General features: G+C 35.4%; 1 long non-coding RNA gene across 1 annotated transcript; it reads right to left on the bottom strand.

Moving 5' to 3' along the window:
• Positions 1 to 437: 437 nt before the first annotated feature.
• On the bottom strand, positions 438 to 14062 carry LOC127881806 (uncharacterized). The gene is made up of 11 exons (XR_008050288.1): positions 13882 to 14062; positions 13206 to 13384; positions 12472 to 12687; positions 10575 to 10646; positions 6088 to 6244; positions 4730 to 5162; positions 4224 to 4296; positions 3753 to 3857; positions 3246 to 3346; positions 2426 to 2563; positions 438 to 1766 (listed from the first exon to the last, which is right to left on the bottom strand). It is a non-coding gene; the product is annotated as an uncharacterized LOC127881806 (long non-coding RNA).
• Positions 14063 to 14065: the final 3 nt, after the last annotated feature.

The following is a 14065-nucleotide window of genomic DNA, read 5'->3' as shown; positions in this document are numbered from 1 at the left end:
ATTAATTTAAGTAGATTAAACATTTTTGCCCAGAATTAATTTATATTCCCTTGAAATAGTATGCTACTTAACAAGATTTTGGATCAAATACCGACCCGAATGAGCAAATTGACAAGTATTGTGTTCAGAAAGATTGATATACTGAAAAGCTGAAGTTTCATAACTCTCAACCTCTTTGAAGAATTATTTTAATGAGCACATCTATATTACTGGTAAAACAGAAAACTGAAACATGGACAATACGCCAATATATTTTCAATCGTGTCCAAGTTACCATAAACATTTAAACAGCTTTGACAATCTTAAAATAACTTTGTTATGATTGTACACTTCAACATCGTTATTTCGAAGTCGTCGGGACAGTTAAAAAAACTTCGGATTAACGAAAATTCGAAATAAACATTTGACAGACGACTTCTTTGATTCTGAAAAAATACAACATTGTGGAATTCGCATGTTTCGGTCATACTGTACTTTTAATAATTCTTTTACTTAAAAACGTAAAATAGTCAGATAGCAATAGATTTCTACTTGTAACAAACGGAGGAATAAAACGATTCTTTTTCTTCTTTTTATTTTTTTCTAATTACAGAACATATAAAATATAATGCATAGCGCATCATACATGTAAATACATATGAATACATTTTCGGAAATGAATAAACTTTTCTAAAAATAAGACGCGATGTCTTTCTGAACACTGGTGTAAGCAGCACTAAACTGGACGCGTGTAACATATTTCTCCATTGTGTCAAGGAAATTGAAGAACTGGCTTCCGTCCGTGTTTTGCTCGCAGAACTGCCTTACATCGTTGCTGCATGTGGTCACACGTTGATTCAATATCATGTTCATTAATGTGTTGTCGGCCTCGTCGTCGGCTTTTGACGACATTATAAAATTAACATGCTACGCGCAGGCGACAAAGGTGTAATTATCAGCTTCGACGCACAACGCGCAGACAAAATAGGTGTGAAATTACGCTCAGTGTTTTGCAGTTTTGACTTCGGATTAAAGATTGATAATAAGGTGCGAAATATAGTGTTGGGACCGACATAAACACTTCGAATTAACGATTTCTTCGGTTAAACGAAGTTCGGATTAACAATGAAATTTTACATTGAACAAAGAAGAACCACAATCAGGACCCAAACAATACCTTGAAATAACGGTGACTTTGGATTATCGGTGTTCGAAATAACGGTGTTTAAGTGTATTTCCCTTAAATTTACCATATCCGGATCAAAATCTGAAGTGAAAGGTTCATAATACAAACACAGACATTGGATATACCTGCAATATGTGTGCTTCAAATAATACATTTTGTAACATACTATATTTAACTAAAACGTCCAACATAACATGACTGACAGCATCATAATTCCCATAAAACATAAACTATTGTTTTTCATTAAATACAACTTGGTTGGTCACAACAAAATATAAAGAAAACTATTGTGTCTCTTTGAATTCAACTTTGCTGGTCACATAACAAATGTGGCTGTTGATATGACTTTTTGGCATTTGAATTATGAATTGTTATTCTGACATTTCGACTTGAACAAGGTCATTTATTTTCCACCAGTCAAACAATTATAAGATGAAACCTGTCAAGAGTACGTGCTCAACATACCACAAGGTATGTAAAGACTAGAACACCATAAACAGTATTTATCTCTGAGCTTCTTTTTTTGACTGGGGTCAATATGGTAATAACTGCTGCAACAGGATGTGTTTCTGATTGGATGGTTTGATTTCGTCATTGGCGTCTGAAAAACAAGAAAAATGCATACGAGTAAATTTCGGTTTTTCATATTATTTTTGATACCAATGACAAAAAGAACATGAACCGCACTGTCATAGAGTGTTACAACTCCTCTGATTTGAATCCACAGAGGAAATAATGGTCCTGAAACTATTGATGAAATAAGCATCGATTATACATATTAAAGGTGAAATATAACCTCTTTATCTACTAATACGTTTGGATTGGATTTAATAAAGATTCGTTTTTGGCATTGGAAAAGTAGTACCTAATGATTAATGATAATAGGCAAGGGTCTACTAGCTGATGGCCCCTAAAACATTCATTGGGCAAGAGTTTTTCTGAGAAAACTCATATCTCTTTTGTGAAGTAGGAAAATGTTGGTGACCATGGTCACGGATTCACCCACATTTTTCTTGTGTCACAAAACTCGACTGACGTCAAACAAAAATGAACCAAAATACACAGCAAGGCAAGTTCATATGATGGTAAATATGTTTGGTTTCATCACACAAGAAGCAATAATTTTCGAGGTTACAGTAGACAAAAAATACGAGAGTTGCATCGAACGACATATGGACGGACAAGGGTAAATCTATATTTACCCACCTAACACTTAAATTGGGGCCATGCAAAAAGCATGCGCATGACTCGTTAACTCACCGAAGGTTCCCTGTGTACACAGACTGAGGGTCCTGCACCATAGAGATGATATAACATGAAGACAATGACTGCAGCCGTTCATGTTCTGTGTCTGCAAATGCATCTGGAGCAGACTCTGCATTTTGCAATCAGGGTTTTCTGGAAATAAAGTCAGTCATGTGTCAAACAAGACACATTCTTGAAGACAATGCTAGCTTGACTTTGACATTCTTCAAGACTCCCAGGAATGGTTCAACTTTTTCAACCGGTCACACGTGTGAGTCCCTTAATAAGTCATACACGTAAAATAATCAGGCTTATCTAAAGCCTTTTGTCCACGATGTTCTAGAGTTGGAACATACAGTCAATGCAATCAAGACTAAATTTTATAAATAAGTATTTTATTTGTTGGTAATGACCAAATTGTCTGCAAAGTATTTATATAAAAACAATTTACAAGTGGCGCAGACACAGGTTGAATATACTTTTTTGTGACAAAAGTGGTATACAAAGTTGATGATTCACGAAATGCAACACAATTTGAGAAAGTTGATCGACATAAGTTTGGGACAATCAAACAGAGGGGATAATTACTTGATAGTCAAGATGGTTGCGTCCGGACTGAGTAATAAGCGTTATTTTGTATCAATACTCGCTCTATATCTCTACTCGCTACAAAATGTTTTAGCGGGGACACAAAATTACGGATCCTGCTAAACAAATTTGTAGAGAGTAAAGTCGAGATATATGTGTATATCAATACGAAACAAACGATCATCACTTTCTTATGGCATTTCAAAATTAATAAAAGAAATAATTAATATAAAACAGCGAACCATACCAGTCTCGTCATGGACGTCGCCTTCTTGACTTGCACGTTATAACCCCCTCTGATCACTTCTTCTTTGCCATTGATGCCATATTGTGCAGTCATGTTGTTAACTGCAAATGGTTGAGAAATTTCAACGATAATGTTAAAAGATACATTCCTGTTCTGTAATAAATCCGTTTGCAGTAAAAACATATTGAGCAATCTTTATAGAGACAAAGTTTTTCTTTCTGCATACATTTTGTTCACTGAGAAATATTGAGCAATATTTAAAGGAAAATGTTCAACGATGTTCTTGTAAATGCCCTTTTTGTAGTAATTTTGTTTATTGTGAATTTTACACATTTAAAGGGGAAAGTATGTAGATTTTCTTATGATGCCCTGTATTGCAGTCATTTCGTTAAAAGATACATTTGAACAATATAAAATAACTTGTTCATCGAGTTGGTCAACAAGTCCCTTTATGATCTTAAATTTTCTAACTACCATGACCATATATGCTGATTTAAGCCTTTAAACCTTATGTGACCTTAAACCTGACTCCCACGTGAGTACAATAATCAGGTCAAGTTGGTAGCAGAAAAATCATCGCTAGGCACCAAGTAGTTATGGGTGATCCTCGACCTGTTTAGGAGAAGAGAAATCATAGGGAAAATAAATCAAAGCGAAGTCTAAAACATCAATATGTTTAGATATATATTTTAAAACACATATTGTTCAGATATATTTTGAAACAAACTTAATAAGTTCTTCATACATTTTTTGAAGAAAAATATAAAGAAATTTATGTTTTGATTTTTGGCATTAATAATTCTATTGTTAATCATTCATATGCATTTGTGGTGTTGATGTATTGTGCTATAAAACATTTCAATCTGACACGGAAATCAACAAATATTTTCAATAACTACATTAGGTATTATTTAAAACAATCCGTATTGAGCAAAAGACTGCGACCCTTGGTACTCTTAAATGCTGAAGACAACTTACTTGACTGCTGTTATTGCTGCTTTGCTGACGTGGCTTGGTCATTAGAATACTGTTAGACACTGAACACGAACCGCTGAAAGAAAATATATTCTGGTAAACGTGTCATAATAAAACATACTAATTCACAATGGTTCCTGCATTGACAATTTTTTATCTCAAGTGGTTCTAGTGACTCTATACTTCCTTTGTTTTAAACAAAGCTATTTACACAGTTCTGTGGTCAAAATGTTAGTTAATAACTCTGAATACAATATAAGTTACACAGCCTCTGAATTCCCATGCATGGTGAGATACAGAGTCAGTACATTAATATTGTGCAAGAGAGTGACTTGGCCAATGACAACTTAGAGCTTTGTCACAAAATGATTACCATACCCCAACCCGCACTTCATGGGTTTCACACAATTGAAGATATAATAAAATCCCTTGAGAAATGTAGATTTGGTTTGATACAAATATGTTTACATTTTATGCAGACAAAAAGCCCCTCTGACTGACCAACTTACAGACATTGACTCCAATAAACTATCTCCAAAACTTGGTGTGTGGGGTTTAATTATCATTAGTTCTTATTCCCACCTTTCAGGTCATGTTGATCTACTGTTGCTGTGAGATTGAGAAGATCAGGATGCTTCATAAACCTGTCCCCCACGGCTGAGGCTGCTGCTGGAGCCCAGATTGCTTCATAAACCTGTCCCCCACGGCTGAGGCTGCAGCTGGAGGTCATGTTGATCTACTGTTGCTGTGAGATTGAGAAGTTCAGGGTGCTTCATAAACCTGTCCCCCATGGCTGAGGCTGCTTCTGGAGCCCAGATTGGCACCGATTAGATATTTGGCCAGTAATTCCATTCTCTAAAGGGTCACATATGGCGCAGTTGCACTGTTCATTAGATCTGCGAGGTTTTCAGGGAAGGGTGTCTTGTTCATTGACATGATGTCCTGCGAAATAAAATATCAACAAATGTAACTTCAGTTGCATCAGCAGGAGATCATTCTATTTGTCACATCTACACAGTTTTCAGACAGTTCATTCACCGAATAAACAAGAATGCCAACAATACACCTGCTCAGAAGACTGGGTTATATTGATCGTGAGTGAAATGGCAGACACGTTTAATTTGGTCAATTTTTCTTCATTAAACAAAAACATATGTTGGAGGTGCTACATGAGATCTGGTTGGTTACTAAATTTGGTCAAGATATTATGATCAAAAACATTATCAACATATTTCATGATGATCAGATGTTTTGAAATAGAGAGCAGACGCAATAGTGTGTGCAAACCTCTCGACAGCGCACTTACAGCAAAACAATAATCTGCTATTGCAACAAGGGAATGGAACAATAACAAGGCATAAACATTGATCAGTCAATTTGTAGATATAGTGGGCTCATCAAGTTATGAAAAGGTCACATGGACAGCATATCAATGTTATATTTATAACAATTCACAAAATTGCGCCTCACTCTGTGAAAATGGTTAAATGTATGTGTTTAAAGTATCGTCTCAAATAGGCCTGTGAAGTCCTTGCAGGCTAATCGCTGACGACAGTCCCCCTAAACTAGATTTTTTCCAAGAAGAGACTTTCTTTATACAAACATAAGAGCTGTGATTGTGAAACACAATGCCCCTTACTGCGCTTTGAAGCCGCACAGCAGCTATTTTAGAAACAAGGTTATATTAGATCCGGAGGCATAAAACACCATTTTAGGAGAAAGTGTCTTCCCAGATAAGCCTGCAAGGACAACACTTAAGGCACATGCATTATCTCACAGCTAGGCTCAACTGTAATTACCCAGTAAAAGATAAAGAAAACATTTAGCACAGGTGAGTCTCGATAATGAGTATGCTCAAGTCTCATACATTTAAAAGCGCTCGTCAATGGAACTGTTTATTGTTGAATTGTGAGCTTTGTTGCTTCTGCTGCTGCCGCTGCAATTCATATTGAGGCTGAAGCAGCAATGTGTGCATGTTTTGCTATTTAAACATCTCTTTCTTTCTCCCTCCAACTGACAGATATCTTTGAACATAGAGTGAAAACATGACATGCATTTTAGTCTGAATTTAAATGGGATACACATGTAAGTATTTTAAGTACACTGAACAAAAAAAACAATATTCATTAAATGTAACGATTTTCTTTAAATACAATCTATAAGTTCTTTAATTGAAAACAATGCAAAATATCGTTCTTTGAAAAATATCTGCATCCTGCTTATTGTAACAAAAGGGTCAGGATGGCCCTGAAGACTTACCTTAGTTCGACTTAAAACTTTGGTAGAAGACTTGCCCTTTTGACATAGTTTTTGACCTCACTTAAGCGAGTTTCGAAAATGGCATTGATTATAAGATGATATTGTCAAGATAAACATTATGCCCCAGTTTAAACATGACTGAGTCATAAATGTGGCTTCTAGAGTGGTCTGAGATTTAACTTAAAGACCTAGTTTATGGAAAGATGTGACCGAATTTCAAAATTTGTCTAGACAAAATAAAAAAGATGAAGTTTTAACAAGATTGAGTCGTCAATGCAACCTCTAGAGTGGTAACATGATATTTAGAACATTTTACCTAGTTACCCAGTTTTTGAACGCACATGATGTGATTTCAATATGCAGCATTCAAGATCAACATTCTGACCAAGTTTGATCGATTTTGAGTCGGAAGAAAGATTGTACCTCATGACCTAGTTTTTGGGTACATGTGACATAGATTCAAACTCAGACTTGAAAATTGAAAGATAAGCATTTTGACCAAGTTAAATCGATTTTGAGTGGGAAGAAAGATTGTACCTCATGACCTAGTTTTTGGGTACATGTGACATAGATTCAAACTCAGACTTGAACATTGAAAGATAAGCATTTTGACCAAGTTTCATCAAATTGAGTCATAAATGTGTCCTCTGGAATGGTAAGAAGGCTTTTCTAACTGTTGACCTAAAGTCCAAATTAGCTTAGACATTGTCAAGATAAGCATGCTTACTAAGTTTTTATCGAGATTGAGTCATACATGTTGCCCCTATAGTGGCATGGGGTTTTGAAAGATTTGATCTTGTTTCCTAGTTTTTGGTCAAGTTTCATGAAGATCGGATAAACAAATAAGGCATCTAGAGTGTTAACGAGCCAAAAGTTGACCACACGCACCCAGCACATTGATTGACATAGGGTTATCACAATTTTTTACCAGAGCATTTTCTGCTCAAGTAAGCTTGAAAAATATCTTTAAAAACGTAAATATGTACCACATATCACTAACAATTCTTCTGGGGGCTATAGCCATAAGGCACATTCCTGATGTAGTCAATACAACGCTTCTTATACTACTACTATCATTTGCATATAATTACAATTACAATCACAGTATTGGTGATTAAAATTGCTATCCAGATCTCCGCAAATATAACACCCATCTAACACAAAGGCAAAAACAACATTGACCCCTTTGATATAGAAATGGCAGTTTCATTACGATCATTACATTTGATATAGAACGTGATTTTGGTAAAGAGTTAAAAAGTTAGTTTGGTTGGTACCTACATATAATTTGCATGCTATTGACATTTTTGAAAAAAAGCTCTGGATGTTCAATATAACCCATAATTTTAGAGTTGAGCGTGAAGCTGTCTATCTTATTAACATTTGTATCGAAGATGCACTTGTTTCACTTTTAACCCTTAAATTAATAAGATATTCGTGTCAATTTATTGAAGAGCAGAAAACCCAGTTTTGTGTGCATTTTGGTTTTACCAATTTGTTAAAGCTTGATTGCATCAAAAGTCTAAGGCTTATAAAAGCTGCATTTAGGGAAAATTTGGCTTAATGCATGCGCAGTCAGCACAGGCTAATCAGGCTAATTTTTCGACCAAGACAGGGTTTTCATACAGAAGAGACTTCCTTGGCATTTTAAGACAGGACATTGTGTTAGGTGCTCACAACTGTGCCACAGTGATCCCTTTTCCTTTTACTTCAGTTTTATTATTATTTTTTTAAATATTTTGGGCTATTGTTCGGTCCCATTCCAAATGTAACAAAGTATCCATTTTTCCAAAATGACAGATTGAAATCAACAAGTGAAGGTTTCCAAAACAAGGAAAAATATATGCCATTTTCAGTTCAAGTTGAACCATAGTAAATGTAATATTGAACAAACTTTTATCCTCAATATTAAAGTATTTGTTAGCAAAAACAACCACAACACCTATTTCTCAATTTTACTTAAAACAAGCAAATTTGTTGAATTGATATCCCCCATCAAATAAATTTTGTTTATGGATGGGTGTAGAACAAACAGAAAAGGTATAAATGAATTGTTGTGCCTTTTGTCAATTATTGTTTTTAACTCATTTGTACCTGTGATGGGTAAAAAAAATTGCAGACAATAAAATGCAGATAGTATATTTTTCATGAATCAATTTACTATGGAAAGTTATTACAGAATTCCTTTAATGCATAGTAAAGGAATGACTAAATAATGAATAATTCATCAAATTTGTGACCTTTGACCTCAATGTATGACATTGACCTTAACACCTAAGATTATGGGTGTTGAATGTGAAGCAACCCCAGATGATTGAGAACAACATGGCAAGTTTTATGGCTCTGGCTCATCTTTTAATGGAGATAAAGCTCTAAGCTTATATTAAAAAGCATTTTTTTCAAGATACAAAGGGCCATAACTCCATTATTAACAGATGGTGTACAATGCCATTTTGCATGCATCATCATCTTATCCACATATATACTCATACCAAGTTTCAATGAAATCCACCAAAGCACTTCCAAGATATGGCTCCGGACATAAAAGTGCCGGCCGGACGGAAAGACGGACGGACTGACACCGCCAATCCCTTCGCCTATGGCAGGGGATAATAACAACACAGTTTTTTTGGTGTAGCTGTTTAACGTCACTTTTGACCTTACCTGACCTGACTGTGGCTAGACACAAATGAATACACTTCATTTATTCTATTGGCTGATTTCAGCATACAACCAAAACATTGAAAACATGTCTGCGTCTTTTTAACACTGTTTTACTGCGTGTTCAGCATGAAACAACTGTATCTCTAATGAAGGGCTTGATAGATAGAACAGTTTTACACTCAACTCTTGACATCAATACGGTTTGTGTGTGCACCTTTTTTTCCCAGAGGATTGTCAGCGCCATAGCATTTGTTTTTAACCCTTACAGTGCGGGAACCGAGTTGTGAAGGCCTTTGCAAACAGTTTGGATCCAGATGAGACGCCACAGAACGTGGCGTCTCATCTGGATCCAAACTGTTTGCTATTCTGATAGTATTCTTTGAAAAAAAATCGAAGAAAATGCTAAATTTAGAAATTTAGCAGACGACATTTTAGCAGACGACAAATTTCCCAGCATGCAAAGGGTTAAAGGCTGCATTCTCATATTTAGTTATTACTACCGTATTGCATTCTGTGATCACGTATATTTTAGATCATATAAATATTGTTGTTCCATATCCTGATATTTGCTTTGACCAAAATATGTAAAATTGTTTTCGAAACAGCGAAAATAATATGTAAAAGTATAAAGCTTTAAACAAACCGTCGTTCCAGCAGTAAAATCGTGACCTCACTTTAACGCATTGCATTCCATCTCACAAGGTATAAAGTTCAGTTCGTGGTCAGTACAAGACTCGTTACATAAACTCTATCGCTTTAACCCGGTGAACATGACCGGAAATATCTTCATTGCAGATATTCGGCGATATAATTATGGTATGTCAATAAAGGATTGTTTTTCAATAATTCCATGATATGTTCTATTTATGATTAATGTAATAAGAATTATTCCACCATAGCAACCAATTTACTAAGCAGGAGCGCAATGATTCACGATACATTAACAATCGAATCAAATAACTATGTCCGAAAAACCACTACAACAATACATGTCTGTTCGAAGAACGCGTGTATTAATATTTCAAATATGTACGGTTGATTCCTGTTTGGCCATTTACTTGTATATCATCATTTAATTTATATTCTTCTTGTATATTTTTGTTCTTTATCAATAGAATCGAGAGCATTTATATAAACCTAAGGCTTTCGATGCAATGAAGCAAAAATAAATAGGTTTAAACAATATATATATGGTCAACAATATCTAATAATGCAAAGTAAGCCACAAAATCTGGCGCAAGGTTATTGATTTGCATGTGATGCTGCTATAGAACTGCGAAGAAAAAGGAATTTGCTGTCTCATTAATATAACTCTTTATCTTTCATCAACCACAACCACAATCAACGCCGTATATCTTTTTGAAAGATATTTCTTGTTCGAAATACAAAGAGTCCAAGCCCCATTCTAAAAGTGGTGAAACAAACTATTACTGTTGAGATGTAGTGGCTGGGTGCAGTTGAGAAGCATGGTTTCCTGGGCCTGAACTTGTGAGGATAAGGACCCTATAAACATATAGAAATATCTTAACAAATCCCAAAATTATATTCAATGAATTCAGAAATGTCATCATTTACATGGACCAAATATGAACCATAGGGGCTTTGCTGTTAACACAATGTTTTTATGAAGGTTTTACCAGGATCAGTCAATGATCACAAGGACCAAGTTTATTAATAAAACAAACTGTGTAGGGGACCTCTAGATTATGCTCCATATCAAATACCAAAACACATTATTTGGAAACATTTGTTGATGACTCACTTTACACTGTTGCACAATAAACATTAAATCTCTTGGCTATGTAGTTTCAAACAAGAGATGTGTTCGTCAGAAACACAATGCTCCCTACTGCGCCGCTTTGAAATAAAATTTATATTGATCATTTGGCAGGTATAGAAATCATATCCCTTTAAAGCTTTTTACTTCCCTTGGATTTTGTCCAATCCAACCAGGGGGTGGGGGGTCTGTAGACTGTCACATATGACCAAGTCAGACATCACTGACAACCAAGGCTGTCTTTTATCAAAGAGACCATAGCCAGAGTTCATCATGTATCTATGGACATAAGTCCACAGGTATGTAATGAACCATACCATTCACACATAAGTACAGGAAAGACATGATAATTATATCATTTAAAAAAAAAATTTGACAAATCAATCATTTGAGTTATAAATAATCAAAAAAAAATCTGTACAGTAACTGTGAAAAGAACTTAAATTGTTGGTAAGGAAATATATAATCTGACATTTACAATTATATAAATTACTTCCCTTTAAAATAATTGTCTCTAACAAATCTCTATTTTTAGTAGCAAATAATTAAAAGCCATTACCTTGACTGTAGATTCACCACTCAAAATGTGCAGCTCCATGAAAAACACATGTATGCCAAATATCAAGTTGCTATGTTCAATATTGAATAATTATCTCCCTTTAAACCTTATTACTTCCCTTGGATTTGTTTGTTTGACCTTAGACCTTGAAGAATGACCTTGACCTTTTACCACGTGTTTGCGCCGCTTTTATTTATTTAACAAAAATATATAAATTGGCAGGTCAGATAATTATGTCCATTTAAAGCTTATTACTTTCTTGAATTTGTTTTTTCGACCCCATGACCTAGTTTTTGACCCTGCATGACCCATATTCGAACTTGGCCAAGATATTGTCTAGATACAACTTCTGACCAAGTTTGGTAAAGATCGGATGAAAACTATATAAATTAGAGAGCGGGCATGAAAAGTGTGACAGACAGACTGACAGACGGACAGTGCTAAACCTATATACCCCTTTTCTTCGAAAGGGGGCATAAAAAGACGAATAATTCGAACACCCAAGGAACATTCCTGTGAGGTTTCATTAAATTAAGTTCAGTGGTTCAGGAGGAAATGTCCTTTAACGAAAACGTTGACAGACGAACACAAACACGTCGCCAACCGATGGACTGTGGATTCCAAAGTTTCCAAAATTCATCTAAAGTTTCAGGCCTCTAGTAGCGAAAAGTTTAAGTTAACCGCTACACGATTTAAAAAAGGGGGTTATCTGTCCAACTATGTCAGAAAAATCTAAGAAAAATATGAACTTTCACAAGTTCACATGCATTGTTAAATAAATGCAAAGATTGAATCCCTTTAGCACAATACGTTTTTAGTTAGGGCAGCCACACAAGAGTATGGGATAAAAGAACGGATGAAAGGATGGACACAATCACGAATAAGGGTAAATCGTTATACCCTCCTTACCTCATATAGTGGAAACATCAATATATCCGTAGTCTACCAAAAATTATTTGAATGACTGTGAAACGTTTTGCATTACAACCTACCTTGTAGATGAGATAATCTCTGCCCCTGAGCAGGGAAATGTGGAGCCCCAAGGTTAGAGTGGCTGTACCCTGGGGGTAGGACTCGTTGAGCTTTGCCCGCAATTCCTGGCCCAGGAGCTCGACGCCTATACTCGGGAATTGTCCTTGGGCGTCCAGCTCCAGCTCACCAGAGAGCCTGTAATTCTGCTGAGTACCAAACTGTGATTGTATGGGGTCCTGTAAGAACTAGAAAAATTAGATTCCAGTAATGTTATCAGTTTTTTATAGACCCCTACACATAAAAATACATTTCAGTCACAGTAATGGGGTCAGGTAGCTATTCTGTTCCTGGCTTATTTAAGCGCATATACTGATGCCGGCAAATGATAACTGCCGTACCAGAATAAGAGAGAGAATGGTCATATAATTTTTTTCATGACCATTCAATTAACAAGTTATGTGGATGACACAATCCAAAAATATTGCTTTTTCAAAATTGTTAAAAGAAAACAACATCTTCTAATCCTATTAAAATAAATTTTAATTAACATATAACTGAAAATGCTAAATCATCTATAAAAAAGTGTAATTGCTGTCTAGTCAAACACAAATTTGTAACAATTGTGACGTAGAATATCCCCCAATGCTGCAAGTCAGAATATGTAGCATGATGTTATAGAATGTCTCAGTTTTGTAATTTTTAGTGTAGAATGATACAATGTATATACACAACCTCATATGAGAAGGAACAATACCTGAAAGTTTGAAAGCTGAACGTTGAATCGTTAAGTGATCGCCCACAGACAGATGGAAAGACAGACAGATAGACGTCCGTCCAAGGGGATTCCATTATACCCCAATTAACAGGGGGTATAATTAATAAATATCTTCAGGGCATATCATCACTCCAGTTGCATATCTGTATATTGAAAACCTGGACAGGTGGTACATTGTAGTTTATAGATATTCTTATTTAAAATAAATGCAGATAATTATTTCATAGAATGTTTACTGCATTTCAATAATTGTTTAACTTATCTTAAACAACATTTAATAAGTATCATGTTTAATTTATGAAAGGGGATTATTTGTTATATACAAGTGAACACAAAGAAACAACTTTTGGTTTAGAGGCTGAATTTTGGCACAAAAATGTATGAAAATATGCCCTGACCTTTTATGATTAACACTGATATCAAATCAACACTTATAAGTATTTATTTACTCAGTTTGACCAGTTAAAAAAAGAGTCGTTCCAGATTAGACTGTGCTGTCTGCACAAACAGCCAGGACACTTTCCACTTAAATGGAATTTTTTGTTTTAAAGGCATATTCAGAACATGTGGTCAATAATAATACTGGGCAGACTTAACACGCTTATCTGGGACAACACTTTAGCACTGTTTTTCCAGAGCGCAGCTAATATACTACCTGCTTTTGTTGCTGCTGCTGCTGCAGCAGGGCTATAGGCAGATATTGTGTGAGTCCCGACAGTGAAGTCACCAACCAAAAACTGGGAATGTTGGACAGCACTGTTCCTCGTGCGTCAGGTTCTCATTATTCGAGAGCAACGTATCGAGGTCAATCAAATTAAAAGACAAGTCACTCAGCACCT

This window comes from Dreissena polymorpha, chromosome 1 (assembly GCF_020536995.1).
Source record: "Dreissena polymorpha isolate Duluth1 chromosome 1, UMN_Dpol_1.0, whole genome shotgun sequence".
NCBI lineage: Eukaryota > Metazoa > Mollusca > Bivalvia > Myida > Dreissenidae > Dreissena > Dreissena polymorpha.
This window is presented reverse-complemented; position numbering and strand designations above follow the sequence as displayed.